General features: G+C 45.9%; 1 protein-coding gene across 4 annotated transcripts in view; it reads right to left on the reverse strand.

Moving 5' to 3' along the window:
• The window catches only part of TUBGCP2 (tubulin gamma complex component 2), an 888,554-nt gene that overhangs the window by 663,625 nt on the left and 209,092 nt on the right, over positions 1–15,837 (reverse strand). The gene's annotated exons all lie outside the window — the stretch shown is intronic.

Genomic DNA, 15,837 nt, shown 5'->3' on the forward strand with positions numbered 1-15,837 from the left:
TTGTTGCTGACGTCCGTTTATTCTTTTGCAAAAAAAAAAAAAAATTAGTCACCTCGATTAACTCTTTAGCGAGTGCATTAGGGGAGCGTACGTCACATCATTGCTGACGACCATTTTTCTTTTGTAAAAAGAATTATTTGCGGAGGGTAAATTTATAGGGAGGGCATTACTGTAGTGATCATAATTTTTTTTTTTTTTTTCCATCTGATTTTTCTTTTTCTTTTGTACATTTTATCTCTCTACTTTTTTCTCTACTTTTTGTTATAATAAAGAGTACCCCATTAACACAAGCCCCACACATTACAAGTGTAAAAGCACCACTTACACACACATCTCCAGGGTTTGGGAAAAAAATAAAAATGGCCCATTCGTCAACAAGGTGCTATTCACTAGAGGAAGCTTAAGCCATCCTTGCGTCCGACTCGGATTCAGCCAGTGAGGAAAATCCCACATTCCTCTATTCCTCAACATCCTCCTCCTCCTCATCTGGTGAGGAAGGACCCCCAGCAAGTCGCCCTAGGACCCAGGCAACCCCTGCAGCAATCGATCCTGTATGGATTGCACCCCCTGAAAATTTTCAGCCCGTCATTCCGGATTTCAACAGCAGCTCAGGAATCCAGTTTGACACCACTGGCCTCACTGAAATTGACTTCTTCAAATTCTTTTTCAGTGATGAAATAATAAATCTTATGGTGGCCCAGACGAACCTGTATGCCCAACAATTTTTCACCCAAAATTCCACATCATCATACGCCAGATGAACCTCCGTAAATGCAGTGATGATGACATTTTGGGGAATATTGCTGCATATGGGCATAATAAAAAAAAAACAGAGATCCGTCAACCATGGAGTACTTGCATGTAGAGGAGCTGCGGAGACACCATCACGTGTTTCTCAACGTAGGCAGTGAATAGCCAGGCCTTTCCCCGGGAAGGAAAAACCAAGGGAAGGGCAGCATCCAATAAAGGAAAGCATCCAATAAAGGAAAACCACCTATGCCAAGCATGGCATCCATCCACAGACAGCTGTTTTGGGGTTTTTGCCCCTCATCAGTGTGGAGTAGGAAACTGGATATCAGGAGCAGTGCCTACGCTTGCCGCTTTGCTTTACGGCCAGCCGGCGCTCACAGTCAGTGCAGGGAAGCAGAGTGCAGGGGGACAGACACCGGAATGTAAGTATGTAGTGTTTGTTTTTTTTACATTTACACTGGTAACCAGGGTAAACATTGGGTTACTAAGCGCGGCCCTGGTTACCAGGGGACTTCGCATAGTTGGCCGCTGGAGAGCTGTCTGTGTGACAGCTCTCCAGCGACCACACAGCGACGCTGCAGCGATCGGCATTGTTGTCTAGATTGTCACTGAGAGGCACAGAAGCAGCCATCTGCAGACCGGACATAACTGCAAGAGAAGTATGCTGCCTTCCAGGTGCGATGATCAAGGATGTGACCGATAGGATACCAAAGCTCTTCAGCTCCAAGGACGTCCACCCATTTCTTCTGATACATGTTGGCACCAATGACACGGCAAGGAAGGACCTACCGACAATCTGCAAGGACTTTGAAGAGTTGGGGAAGAAAGTAAAGGAACTGGATGCACAGGTAGTTTTTTCTTCTATCCTTCCAGTAGACGGGCATGGCACCAGGAGATGGAACAGGATCCTTGATGCAAACAACTGGCTAAGACGATGGTGCAGACAACAAGGATTTGGATTCCTGGACCACGGTGTGAATTACTGGTATGATGGACTCCTCGCCAGAGACGGACTACACCTCAACAAACCTGGGAAACACACATTCGCCAGAAGACTCGCTACACTCATCAGGAGGGCGTTAAACTAGAAGAAGAGGGGACGGGAAGAAAAACATTAGACTCGAACAAAGACGACCCAGGAAAACATACTCAGAAGGGAGGTAAGAACATTTCTAAAACAATCCACAGTGAGGAGATTGGAACAAAACAAAATCCTCTAAACTGCATGCTCGCAAACGCCAGAAGCCTGACAAACAAGATGGAAGAACTAGAAGCAGAAATATCTACAGGTAACTTTGACATAGTGGGAATAACCGAGACATGGTTAGATGAAAGCTATGACTGGGCAGTTAACTTACAGGGTTACAGTCTGTTTAGAAAGGATCGTAAAAATCGGAGAGGAGGAGGGGTTTGTCTCTATGTAAAGTCTTGTCTAAAGTCCACTTTAAGGGAGGATATTAGCGAAGGGAATGAGGATGTCGAGTCCATATGGGTTGAAATTCATGGAGGGAAAAATGGTAACAAAATTCTCATTGGGGTCTGTTACAAACCCCCAAATATAACAGAAACCATGGAAAGTCTACTTCTAAAGCAGATAGATGAAGCTGCAACCCATAATGAGGTCCTGGTTATGGGGGACTTTAACTACCCGGATATTAACTGGGAAACAGAAACCTGTGAAACCCATAAAGGCAACAGGTTTCTGCTAATAACCAAGAAAAATTATCTTTCACAATTGGTGCAGAATCCAACCAGAGGAGCAGCACTTTTAGACCTAATACTATCTAATAGACCTGACAGAATAACAAATCTGCAGGTGGTTGGGCATTTAGGAAATAGCGACCACAATATTGTGCAGTTTCACCTGTCTTTCACTAGGGGGACTTGTCAGGGAGTCACAAAAACATTGAACTTTAGGAAGGCAAAGTTTGAACAGCTTAGAGATGCCCTTAATCTGGTAGACTGGGACAATATCCTCAGAAATGAGAATACAGATAATAAATGGGAAATGTTTAAGAACATCCTAAATAGGCAGTGTAAGCGGTTTATACCTTGTGGGAATAAAAGGACTAGAAATAAGAAAAACCCAATGTGGCTAAACAAAGAAGTAAGACAGGCAATTAACAGTAAAAAGAAAGCAGTTGCACTACTAAAGCAGGATGGCACCATTGAAGCTCTAAAAAACTATAGGGAGAAAAATACTTTATCTAAAAAACTAATTAAAGCTGCCAAAAAGGAAACAGAGAAGCACATTGCTAAGGAGAGTAAAACTAATCCCAAACTGTTCTTCAACTATATCAATAGTAAAAGAATAAAAACTGAAAATGTAGGCCCCTTAAAAAATAGTGAGGAAAGAATGGTTGTAGATGACGAGGAAAAAGCTAACATATTAAACACCTTCTTCTCCACGGTATTCACGGTGGAAAATGAAATGCTAGGTGAAATCCCAAGAAACAATGAAAACCCTATATTAAGGGTCACCAATCTAACCCAAGAAGAGGTGCGAAACCGGCTAAATAAGATTAAAATAGATAAATCTCCGGGTCCGGATGGCATACACCCACGAGTACTAAGAGAACTAAGTAATGTAATAGATAAACCATTATTTCTTATTTTTAGTGACTCTATAGCGACAGGGTCTGTTCCGCAGGACTGGCGCATAGCAAATGTGGTGCCAATATTCAAAAAGGGCTCTAAAAGTGAACCTGGAAATTATAGGCCAGTAAGTCTAACCTCTATTGTTGGTAAAATATTTGAAGGGTTTCTGAGGGATGTTATTCTGGATTATCTCAATGAGAATAACTGTTTAACTCCATATCAGCATGGGTTTATGAGAAATCGCTCCTGTCAAACCAATCTAATCAGTTTTTATGAAGAGGTAAGCTATAGGCTGGACCACGGTGAGTCATTGGACGTGGTATATCTCGATTTTTCCAAAGCGTTTGATACCGTGCCGCACAAGAGGTTGGTACACAAAATGAGAATGCTTGGTCTGGGGGAAAATGTGTGTAAATGGGTTAGTAACTGGCTTAGCGATAGAAAGCAGAGAGTGGTTATAAATGGTATAGTCTCTAACTGGGTCGCTGTGACCAGTGGGGTACCGCAGGGGTCAGTATTGGGACCTGTTCTCTTCAACATATTCATTAATGATCTGGTAGAAGGTTTACACAGTAAAATATCGATATTTGCAGATGATACAAAACTATGTAAAGCAGTTAATACAAGAGAAGATAGTATTCTGCTACAGATGGATCTGGATAAGTTGGAAACTTGGGCTGAAAGGTGGCAGATGAGGTTTAACAATGATAAATGTAAGGTTATACACATGGGAAGAGGGAATCAATATCACCATTACACACTGAACGGGAAACCACTGGGTAAATCTGACAGGGAGAAGGACTTGGGGATCCTAGTTAATGATAAACTTACCTGGAGCAGCCAGTGCCAGGCAGCAGCTGCCAAGGCAAACAGGATCATGGGGTGCATTAAAAGAGGTCTGGATACACATGATGAGAGCATTATACTGCCTCTGTACAAATCCCTAGTTAGACCGCACATGGAGTACTGTGTCCAGTTTTGGGCACCGGTGCTCAGGAAGGATATAATGGAACTAGAGAGAGTACAAAGGAGGGCAACAAAATTAATAAAGGGGATGGGAGAACTACAATACCCAGATAGATTAGCGAAATTAGGATTATTTAGTCTAGAAAAAAGACGACTGAGGGGCGATCTAATAACCATGTATAAGTATATAAGGGGACAATACAAATATCTCGCTGAGGATCTGTTTATACCAAGGAAGGTGACGGGCACAAGGGGGCATTCTTTGCGTCTGGAGGAGAGAAGGTTTTTCCACCAACATAGAAGAGGATTCTTTACTGTTAGGGCAGTGAGAATCTGGAATTGCTTGCCTGAGGAGGTGGTGATGGCGAACTCAGTCGAGGGGTTCAAGAGAGGCCTGGATGTCTTCCTGGAGCAGAACAATATTGTATCACACAATTATTAGGTTCTGTAGAAGGACGTAGATCTGGGTATTTATTATAATGGAATATAGGCTGAACTGGATGGACAAATGTCTTTTTTCGGCCTTACTAACTATGTTACTAACTATGTTACTATGCTGCACTGTCGCTAAATGTGACGGTACCTTAAAGCTGTACAAACTGTGCGAGAGTACCTCAGGGTACACCAACAGATTTAGGCTCTACGAGGGGAAGGACACCCAAATTAACCCCCCTGAATGCCCCCTCCTGGGGGGTGAGTGGGAAAAATGTGTGGGAATTGCTGTATCCACTGCTGGATAAGGGTTATCACCTCTACATTGATAACATTTACACCAGTGTCCCACTCATCAAGGCCCTCTCTGCCAGAGGTACAGCTGCATGTGGCAGCGTGCGAAAAAAACACCGGATTACGTACCGGTAATGCTCTTTTATAGAGCCACGACAGCACCCACTGAGAGAGGGGATCCGCCCCTAGGAACAGGAAACCCTACGGAGAGATAAAAGGGGCGGTCCCCCTCGCTCCCACAGTTTGGGTTACAGAGATTGCGAGGAACCGCCCACCAGTTTTAGTAGACAATTCTTTATCATCATTCATTATAATTTAAGTATGTATAAGTACAAGAATCCACCACCCTTAACAGTGCTCATATGTACACTAATATATGTAAATGGGAGGGAAGTGAAGGGGTGCTGTCGTGGCTCTATAAAAGAGCATTACCGGTACGTAATCCGGTGTTTTCTCTTCGCCACGACAGCACCCACTGAGAGACTTTCAGAGATAGTTATTTGGGGGGGATTATCGTATTAAGGACTGATCTACCGAAACACAAGTCAGTGGAGGCAGATAGATCTAATCTATAGTGACTATAGAAGGTAGAAGGAGAGGACCAGGTTGCGGCCTTACATATGAGTTCTATAGGAACCTCTGCTCGTTCAGCCCAGGATGATGCTATCGCCCGGGTGGAATGTGCCTTCACAGTCTCAGGTGGATTCTCCCCTTTAGATGAATAGGCCAGGTATATCGCCTCCCGAATCCATCGGGATAGTGTGCCTTTTGTAACACCAGATCTTTTCCTTTGACCCTGGAAGGAAACAAAGAGAGCCCTGCTCTTCCTCCAGGCGCTAGTCCTATCCAGATAAGTTATTATAGCCCTTCTCATATCTAAAGTATGGTACTTCTCTTCTTCCTGGTCTGTAGGATTATTATAGAAAGAAGGAAGAAGGATCTCTTGAGATCTATGGAATTTTGTACACATTTTAGGTAGGTAGGAAGGGTCTGTTTTCAGGACAATTCTATCTGGAAATATTGACATAAAGGGAGGATCTATTGATAGCGCCTGTATGTCACCTACTCTTCTTACCGATACTAACGCGACAAGAAGAACGGTCTTAAGTGAAATATATTTAATGTGAGCTAAGTCTAGAGGCTCAAATGGATGACCTGTTAAGGCTTCCAGGACCAAATTAATATCCCAAGGAGGCATCTGCGGAATCTGAACTGGCTCTGATCTCTGGCAAGCTGAAATAAATCTAGCTATCCATCTATTACCCGCAACATTGTGACTATACAAGGCCCCTAGAGCAGAAACTTGTACTTTCAGAGTATTAACTGAAAGGCCTAGGTCACGTCCTTTTTGAAGAAATTCTAGAATAGTGGAGACGGGAATTTCACTAGATAACGCCGATGGATAGAGATTTAGAAATTTCTTCCACACTCTCATATATATGTCAGTAGTGGATCTTTTTCTACTTGTTAACAAGGTATTAATTACACTATCGGAGAAGCCTCTTAGTTTTAACAGCCGCCTCTCAAATTCCAGGCTGTCAACCTTAGTCCCTTCAAATGAGGGTGGTTGAAGGGCCCCTGGGAAAGAAGATCCTGATCCTCCGGGAGGATCCACGGATCCGAGATGGACATGGCTCTGAGCAGGGAAAAACCATGGTCTTTTTGGCCAAAATGGGGCAATCAGGATTATATTTGCCCGGTCCTCCCTTATCTTCCTGATTACTGTTGGTAGAAGAATCAGAGGAGGAAAAGCGTATGCTTTCTGAAATGTCCAAGGAGTCTGAAGGGCATCGAGAATGTCGGGATTGTCGGCCCAGAACATTGAAGCGAATCTTTTTAGTTGTCGGTTTTGTCTTGTGGCGAAGAGATCTATCTCGGGTATACCCCATTTCATAGTTATCATTTTGAAAATTTGATGATTTAGGACCCACTCTCCTTGGTGGAGGGTATGACGACTGAGGAAGTCTGCTCTTGAGTTGTCCACTCCTCTGACATGTAGCGCTGACAGGGACAGAAGATGTTCTTCGGCTATGGTTAGAATGTCTTCGGTTATAGACATGAGCGTTCCTGATCTTGTTCCTCCTTGATGATTGATATAGGCGACTGAGGTCATGTTGTCGGACAGAATTCTGGTATGTGTCCCGTGTAGCTGCGGAAGGAATTCACATAGAGCATGATAGATAGCTTTTAGCTCTCTTATATTAGAAGAGTCGTCTGACTCCGTGACTGACCATAATCCTTGGACTAAATGGTCTTTTAAATGTGCGCCCCAGCCAGTAGGACTGGCATCAGTATATATTATATTTGAGGGTTTAATTACCCAGGGGACTCCACTGACCAGGTTTTTTGGATCTAGCCACCATCTCAGAGATTGGATTACATTATTAGAAAGGGAAATTTTAATATTTAAATGACCATGAGATTTTTCTTCTTCATGTAAAATTGCATACTGTAAATGCCTCGAGTGAAATTGGGCCCATGGAACCGCTGAAATACATGACGTGAAGGAGCCAAGAAGGGACATGCCTTCTCTCAAAGAAATTAGGGGTTTATCTATTACTGACTGAACTTTATTCCTGACTGTTATCTGTTTATTTTCCGGAAGGAAACATTTCTGGCTTGTAGAATCTAATATAATCCCTAGGAAAATTTGCCGAGTTGTTGGGATAAGTCTAGATTTCTCCCAGTTTATTATCCAACCCAATTTTTGCAGAGATGCCATCATATCACACAACCGTTGTTGACATTGCGAAGGAGAATTTCCTACTACTAAGATGTCATCTAAGTAGGGAATTACGAGAGTGTCTTTTAGTCTTAGATATGACATTACCTCCGCCATTAGTTTAGTGAATACTCTTGGGGCTATAGATAGCCCAAAAGGCATTGCAGTATACTGAAAGTGTTGGACACACCCATTCAATACAATCGCTACCCGTAGATATTGTTGATGCTCTGCATAAATAGGTAGATGGTAATACGCATCTTTAAGGTCGAGAACTGTCATAAAGCAATAGGGAAACAGGAGTTTAATGGTGGACCGGATAGATTCCATCTTAAAAGTTTGATTTTCTAGGTAGATGTTTAATTTTTTAAGATTAATAATAGTTCTGAATGTTCCATCTGGTTTTGGAATAAAAAATAACGGGGAATAGAATCCCTTTCCCTCCTGTAGGAATGGAACCTCCACCAAGACTCCCTTAGCTAGGAGATTTATTACCTCCTGCTCCAATGCCTCTTGTTGTAACTGATACTTTAATGAAGTCAATAGAAATGGGTCCGGAGGGACTCGGGAAAATTTTAATTGTAACACAGAGGCAATAAGGTTATTTGCCCAAATATTTGCTGTTATGGCCCGCCATTCATTAGCGAAGGAGGACAATCTGCCTCCCACAGGTAGATCTGTCCTAACGGGGTTTTTCTTCAAACTTGAAAGGGCGCTTCCCAAAGAACGCACCCTTTTGTTTTGTGTCTCTTGTGGCCCAGCGATCCTGGTTCTTAAACTCCTTCCTTTTATTAAATTCGGGCTTTCGGAACGCTCTCCTATAAAATGGAACGTAATTATTACTATTTGGAAAGCCTTTCTTCCTTTCCCCTGCTTTAGTTAAGATCTCATCCAGTTTGGTACCAAACAGGTACTCACCCTGACATGGAAGGCTGCATAACTTAAACTTGGTCTGAGGGTCACCTTTCCAGCCCTTAAGCCGTAGGGCCCTACGTGCTGCAATGTTTAATCCTGCCGACTTGGCTGCCAGGCGTATAGAGTCGGCAGATGAGTCCGCTAGAAAGGCTGTGGCACCTCTAATTAGGGGTATAGAGGACAATAATTTCTCTCGAGAGAGACCTCCTTTCAGCCCTTCTTCCAAGTCACTCAGCCAAACAAGCATGGATCTTGCGGTGCATGTGGCTGAGATTGCCGGTTTAAAGGCCCCTGCCGAAGTCTCCCATGCTCTTTTAAGGAGCGAATCGGCTTTGCGATCTAGAGGATCTTGTAACGAGCCTGAATCCTCTACAGGCAGTAAGGATTTCTTTGATGTAGACGCCACAGCTGCGTCTACTTTTGGGGCTTTTGACCATGTTGTGAATTCTTCATCATTAAAGGGGTAGCGTCTCTTTGAGGATGGTGGTAACCCCCTCTGCCCCTGGCTTTCCCACTCTTTTTTGATCAAACTCTTTACTGCCGTTATTACCGGAAAAGAGGGTCTCTTTTCGGATAGGCCAGCAAACATAATGTCTTGCTGTGTTTTAGGGACTTTAAGATCTTCTATGCCCATGGTATTGCAAACTGATCTCACCAGATTGTCAATGCCATCTGTGGGGAAGCACGTATCCTGATCCTCATCTGAGGATATCTCCTGCTGCGATCTATCTGAGTTTGCTTCCTCTAACTCAGACGGCTGATCGGATACAGGTGAAACGTATCCTCTTTTCTCCTTAATACGTGGCTCTCTGTCAACGCTTTGTAGGGCTCGTAATTCTTCCCTAATCATGGCCCTTATCTCCTCTGATTTAACTGAGGCTTCCTCACGTAACGTTGATTTTATACATGAATCACATAGCCTTTTAGTGTAACTATCCGGAAGGGGCTGGATACATAACGCACACTGCTTGTGTTTCGCTTTTTCTTTCCTTTTTGCCTATTATAAAGGGAGATGGACAATAATCAGACTAGTGGGGTAGATGCACACTCACCCAGAAGCTGACCGATCAGGTACCGGCTGAGGAGGAGACACAGATGCAGGTGGCTTCCTTTTGGAAGATCCGCTCTGCTAGAGCGGCTGCTGCTGCTGGCATGGCTGCGAGGGGTGACGGTGGTAACCTCTAGAGAAGGTACCGCAGGCTCTCTTGCAGAATCCATTCTGGACGCCGGGATGCAGCGCCGGCGTCCTTTTCACATGGGGGCCGCCATGTTCTTCCTGTTGAACCCGGAAGTGCTAACCACTTCCGGGTCGCGGCCATATTGGATACTCCGGCGCTGTTACCGGCTTCAGCGCCGGCGTCGTCTCACTCCTCCGCACCCCGGAAGCTTACCAGCACTTCCGGGGGCATACACTGGGCTCCACACCGCACAGGCGTCCGCCGAGGACGGCGCGACGCTACCACCTGGTGCTTGCCCCGCAGACCGCCGGACATCTGCCGCGAACCGGCCCCCCACGACCCGGTCTCGCGACGTCTGCCAGCAGAGGGGGGAAAACTGAATCAGCACCCCCGACGCTGCATCCAGTCCTGGAGCCCTTGCCGTCCTCACAGGTAAACTGCGCAAGCGGCGTCCAGGCTGGTAATCCTCTTCTCCGTGGATCTTCCCGTAGGAACAGGAAACCAAACTGTGGGAGCGAGGGGGACCGCCCCTTTTATCTCTCCGTAGGGTTTCCTGTTCCTAGGGGCGGATCCCCTCTCTCAGTGGGTGCTGTCGTGGCGAAGAGAAAAAATCAGCGAGGCCTCCCTAAGCCGCTAATTGGGCAAATGCTGAGAAAAGGGGAAAGCAGAGCCCAATGCAGAGACAACATGCTGGTGGTTAAGTATAAGGACAAAAGGGATGTCCTTATCCTGACCACCATACACCGTGACAACAGCACCCTTGTCACTGTTTGTGGGACCACAACACAAGTCCCAAAGCCAGATTGTATCTTGGATTACAATCAGTACATGGGGGGTGTGGATCTTTCAGATCAGGTCCTCCAACCATACAGTGCCATGCGAAAAGCCAAAGTATGGTACAAAAAAACTGACTGTGCACATTGTACAGATGGCAATGTACTATGCTTTTGTGCGGTTCCGATCTGCAGGCAATACGGGGACCATCCTTCAGTTTCAGGAGGTAGTCATCAAGGCCCTAATGTTTGGCACTCAGGGAGGTGAGGGTCCCAGTACTTCTGAATCTGATAGTGCCCGTATTGTCCCAGGTCAACATTTCCCAGGACAGGTTCCCCAAACAGCGAGGACAGGACAATCACAAAAACGGTGCAGAGTATGTTCCAAGAGGGGGATCCGAAAAGACACAATTTACCATTGAGAAACCGGCCCCGAGATACCTGGCCCTTGCATTAAGGATTGCATCAAAGCATACCACACATCCACAAATTAATAAAATTTGTTTATACCCTGTTGACGCAAGACACTTTTATAAATCTGATGTACCCCGCACATATTACATATAACACCATTTTATAAATTCATATATCAGTAAAACAAAAAAGCATTATAATCAATACTATAAAACCATGACGCTAGATAAATTCATTCAGGGGTGTAGATTCCAAAAGGGGGTCACTTGTGAGGGGTTTCCACTGTTTAAGCACATCAGGGGCTCTGCAAACACAACATGACGCCTGCAGACCATTCCATCAAAATCTGCAATCCAAAACGTCTCTCCTTCCATTCCGAGCCCTGCCGTGCGCTCAAACAGTGCTTTTCCCCCACATATGGGGTATCGGTGTACTCATGAGAAATTGCACAACAACTTTTGTGGGCCATTTTCTCCTTTTTTACTTGTGAAAAAAAAAATTGTTGCTGAAAAATAATTTTTGTGGAAAAAATGTGTTTTTTTATTTTCACGGCTCTACGTTCTAAACTTTTATGAAGCACATGGGGGTTCAAAGTGCTTACCACATAGCTAGATAAGTTCCTTGAAGGGTCTAGATTTCAAAATGGGGTCACTTGTGGGGGGGTTTTCCAATGTTTAGGCACATCTGGGGCTCTTCAAATGCAACATAGCGTCCGCTATTACTTCCAACCAAATTTGTGTTCAAAAAGTCAAAAGGTGCTCCTTTCCTTCCGAGCCCTGCCGTGCATCCAAACAGTAATTTTCCCCCATATATGGGGTATTGTCATACTCAGGAGAAATTGCACAACAAAGTTTGGGGTCCACTTTCTCCTTTTACAATTGTGAAAATAAAAAAAATTGTAGCTGAAAGATCATTTTTGTGACTAAAGTTAAATGTTCATTTTTTCCTGCCATGTTCCATTAGCTGCTGTGAAGCACCTGAAGGGTTAATAAACTTCTTGAATGTGGTTTTGATCAGCTTGAGGGGTGCAGCTTTTAGAATGGTGTTGTCACAATGCAGAAATAGGAAAACAGGAGTTGAGGAATCTGGGCCCCTAAACTGCCCCTCAGGCTAGGGGAAGCCCTGTCTCTCCTTAACCTGGGGGTACCCTTGAAGGTAGGGAGGCCCAAGTCACCGACCTGTCCCTGTCTCCTGTTAAACCCTGAACTAAACCCCCAACCCCCACCCCAGGAGGTGAACAGAGAAAACAGCACCACAAAGCAAATAAATAGTTATAAACAATATGAGAGTGAGGGGAACACAATACCATAAGGTGAATGCACAAACTTCAAAGTAACAAAGAAACAATAACACCACACTTAGCTTTCTCTGCTGCAATGCACCGCACAGCAGAGTAAGGCACCAGGAATAAGTATTAAGCTGTAGAACCACAGCACTCAGCAAGCTCCTATTCCAGCAGGGTTGGTATCCAAAGGACCTGTATAACCAACAGTCAGCTGAAGCACCAGGTGACCTTATAAAGGTTGGTGGGAGTGGTCACAAACATCAGCTGACCCAGCAGCAATGCAATAACACCAACGCCACCGGGGGGAGTAAACTGCATTAACCCCCAATGACCAGAAAGAAAAAAAGTTTATATCTGAGGGAAACCAGATCTGCCACAGATTCAAACATGGATCGTGACAGTACCCCCCTATCAATGAGTGGCCTCTGGACACTCAACATCAGACCTCACCACATAACCTATGGTGAGGACGCCTCGATCCACCAACATTCACCTCGGCAGTCACCTCTCAGGTTTACAGCAAATGTGGCCTGATGAAAATGCCACCAGTGAGGGCTCCGGAGGCGCCACAAGCATCCAGAGCGCCGACCTGCGGAATGAGTTGTGTATATGCACAACTGGGGGTAACTCCAACTGGTAAGTCCCTGGGCTGAGAATGGCTGACACCCGATATGGCCCAATCACCCTGGAACTCCAGGACCCAGTTGCACACTGCCACCTGATGTTTTTGGTGGAAACCCATACATACTCATTCACACCCAGGTCCGGACCTGAACGTTTATTTTCATGCATGCGTCTGCCACAAGATGGTGAATTCTTAGGACTTGAAAATAGAGGTGTCCCCCTGTGTCACCAAACTCACACCCCCATTATGCTGAGAGGGAACCACCACCCTCCTCTGACCCCTCCTCCTAAGAGGTCTCTGACACACCGGGTTAGCATGTAGTGAGGGAAGAGTCTTGCCCCTACTCTCTAGCAGCATCTCTGCTGCCCCCACTGGAGAGGAAGGGGTAGGTTGTAGAAGGATGGCAGAGACAGTTGCCCCTGGGCTGCAGCCCTCACACGACTGATCCCAGCTGACCACTTCCCTTGACCGCCAATCTATGACCGGGTTGTGTTTTTTCAACCAAGGGAGTCCTAAAACGATGGGTGTTGGTATTCCCCCCAAGACGTAGCACGACAGGAACTCCTCATGATGAGTCCCTATACGCAGGTGTATATCATCCACGACTTGGGTCACCCACCCCTGGCTGAGTGGCACGGAGTCAATGGCCTGGACACTTAGGGGTTTAGTTAGTGTTCTACACCTCAGGCCATGGGTCTGGACAAAATGAGCATCCACCAGATTGACACCTGCTCCACTGTCCACAAACACCAGTATACACTTAGTTACCCCGCCAACCACTACTTCAGCTAACAGGTTACGCAGAGGAGAAGATATGGAGGAAATATACACTCCCTGGTCGCCTCCCTCCACACGACCAGGGGAATGCGGCTTCTTAGGTGGTACAGGTTTTTTAGCGTGAGCTGGGCAGACACCGATAAAATGACCAGTCTGCCCACAGTAAAAACATGCCCCCACACCACGGCGAACCGCAGGCAACCCCATTTGAGAAACAACTCCTCCCAGCTGCATGGGTTCATCCACTTGCTCAGGTGTGTCCTCCTCCCTAGCAAGGACTACCGGAGACACATTAGGTGTATGTCTCTCCTTCAAGCGTCTATCTACCCGGATGGCAAGGGACATGGCGGCCTCCAATGACCTGGGGCGACATATTGCACAGGAGCATCCTGCAATCTTGGAGACAGACCCTGCCTAAAATGGCTCCTAAGGGCAGGGTCATTCCACTGTGTGTCAGTGGCCCATCTCCTAAACTCCAAGCAGTAATCCTCAGCTGGCCTAGCCCCCTGCTTGATTTTACGCAGTCGGGATTCTGCCAGGGAGACGCCATCAGGGTCCCCATACACAAGCGCCAAGGCCGCAAAAAACTCGTCCACTGACCATAAAGATGGAGAACCGTCCGGCAGGGAGAAAGCCCAGGATTGGGGATCACCCTTAAGAAGGGAGGATATAATCCCCACACGCTGTTCCTCACTCCCTGATGAACGAGGGCGGATGTTATGAACAGGTGATTCAGAACCACAATGGACCTAGTGGTTAAGAGCACACAAAGTGAACTGATAGTTACTAACATAGGACGAGCTCTGAGACGCGGAAACTCTGCTGACCGCAATCCCTAATCCTATCATACCACACTAGAGGTAGCCGTGGATTGCGCCTAACGCTCCCTATGCAACTCGGCACAGCCTGAGAAGCTAACTAGCCCTGAAGATAGAAAAATAAGCCTACCTTGCCTCAGAGAAATTCCCCAAAGGAAAAGGCAGCCCCCCACATATAATGACTGAGTTAAGATGAAAATACAAACACAGAGATGAAATAGATTTAGCAAAGTGAAGCCCGACTTACTGAATAGACCGAGGATAGGAAAGATAGCTTTGCGGTCAACACAAAAACCTACAAACAACCACGCAGAGGGGCAAAAAGACCCTCCGCACCGACTAACGGTACGGAGGTGCTCCCTCTGTGTCTCAGAGCTTCCAGCAAGCAAGAAAAACCAATATAGCAAGCTGGACAGAAAATATAGCAAACAAAAGTAACACAAGCAGAACTTAGCTTATGCAGAGCAGACAGGCCACAAGAACGATCCAGGAGAGAGCCAGACCAATACTGGAACATTGACTGGAGGCCAGGAACAAAGAACTAGGTGGAGTTAAATAGAGCAGCAGCTAACGACTTAACCTCGACACCTGAGGAAGGAAACTCAGAAGCCGCAGCCCCACTCACATATACCAGCGGAAGCTCATAGACAGAACCAGCCGAAGTACCACTCATGACCACAGGAGGGAGCTCGACCACAGAATTCACAACAGTACCCCCCCCCCCCCCACCTTAAGGAGGGGTCACCGAACCCTCACCAGAGCCCCCAGGCCGACCAGGATGAGCCAAATTAAAGGCACGAACCAGATCGGCAGCATGAACATCAGAGGCAAAGACCCAGGAATTATCTTCCTGACCATAACCATTCCACTTAACCAGGTACTGAAGTTTCCGTCTCGAAATACGAGAATCCAAAATCTTCTCCACTATATACTCCAACTCCCCCTCAACCAAAACCGGGGCAGGAGGATCAACGGATGGAACCACAGGTGCCACGTATCTCCGCAACAATGACCTATGGAATACGTTATGGATGGAAAAAGAAGCTGGAAGGGTCAAACGAAAAGAGACAGGATTAAGAACCTCAGAAATCCTATACGGACCAATGAAACGAGGCTTAAACTTAGGAGAGGAAACTTTCATAGGAATATAACGAGATGACAACCAAACCAAATCCCCAACACGAAGTCGGGGACCCACACAGCGCCTGCACTTAGCGAAACATTGAGCCTTCTCCTGAGACAATGTCAAATTGTCCACCACATGAGTCCAAATCTGCTGCAACCTATCCA

The sequence above is a fragment of the Ranitomeya imitator genome, chromosome 2 (assembly GCF_032444005.1).
Source record: "Ranitomeya imitator isolate aRanImi1 chromosome 2, aRanImi1.pri, whole genome shotgun sequence".
Classification (NCBI taxonomy): domain Eukaryota; kingdom Metazoa; phylum Chordata; class Amphibia; order Anura; family Dendrobatidae; genus Ranitomeya; species Ranitomeya imitator.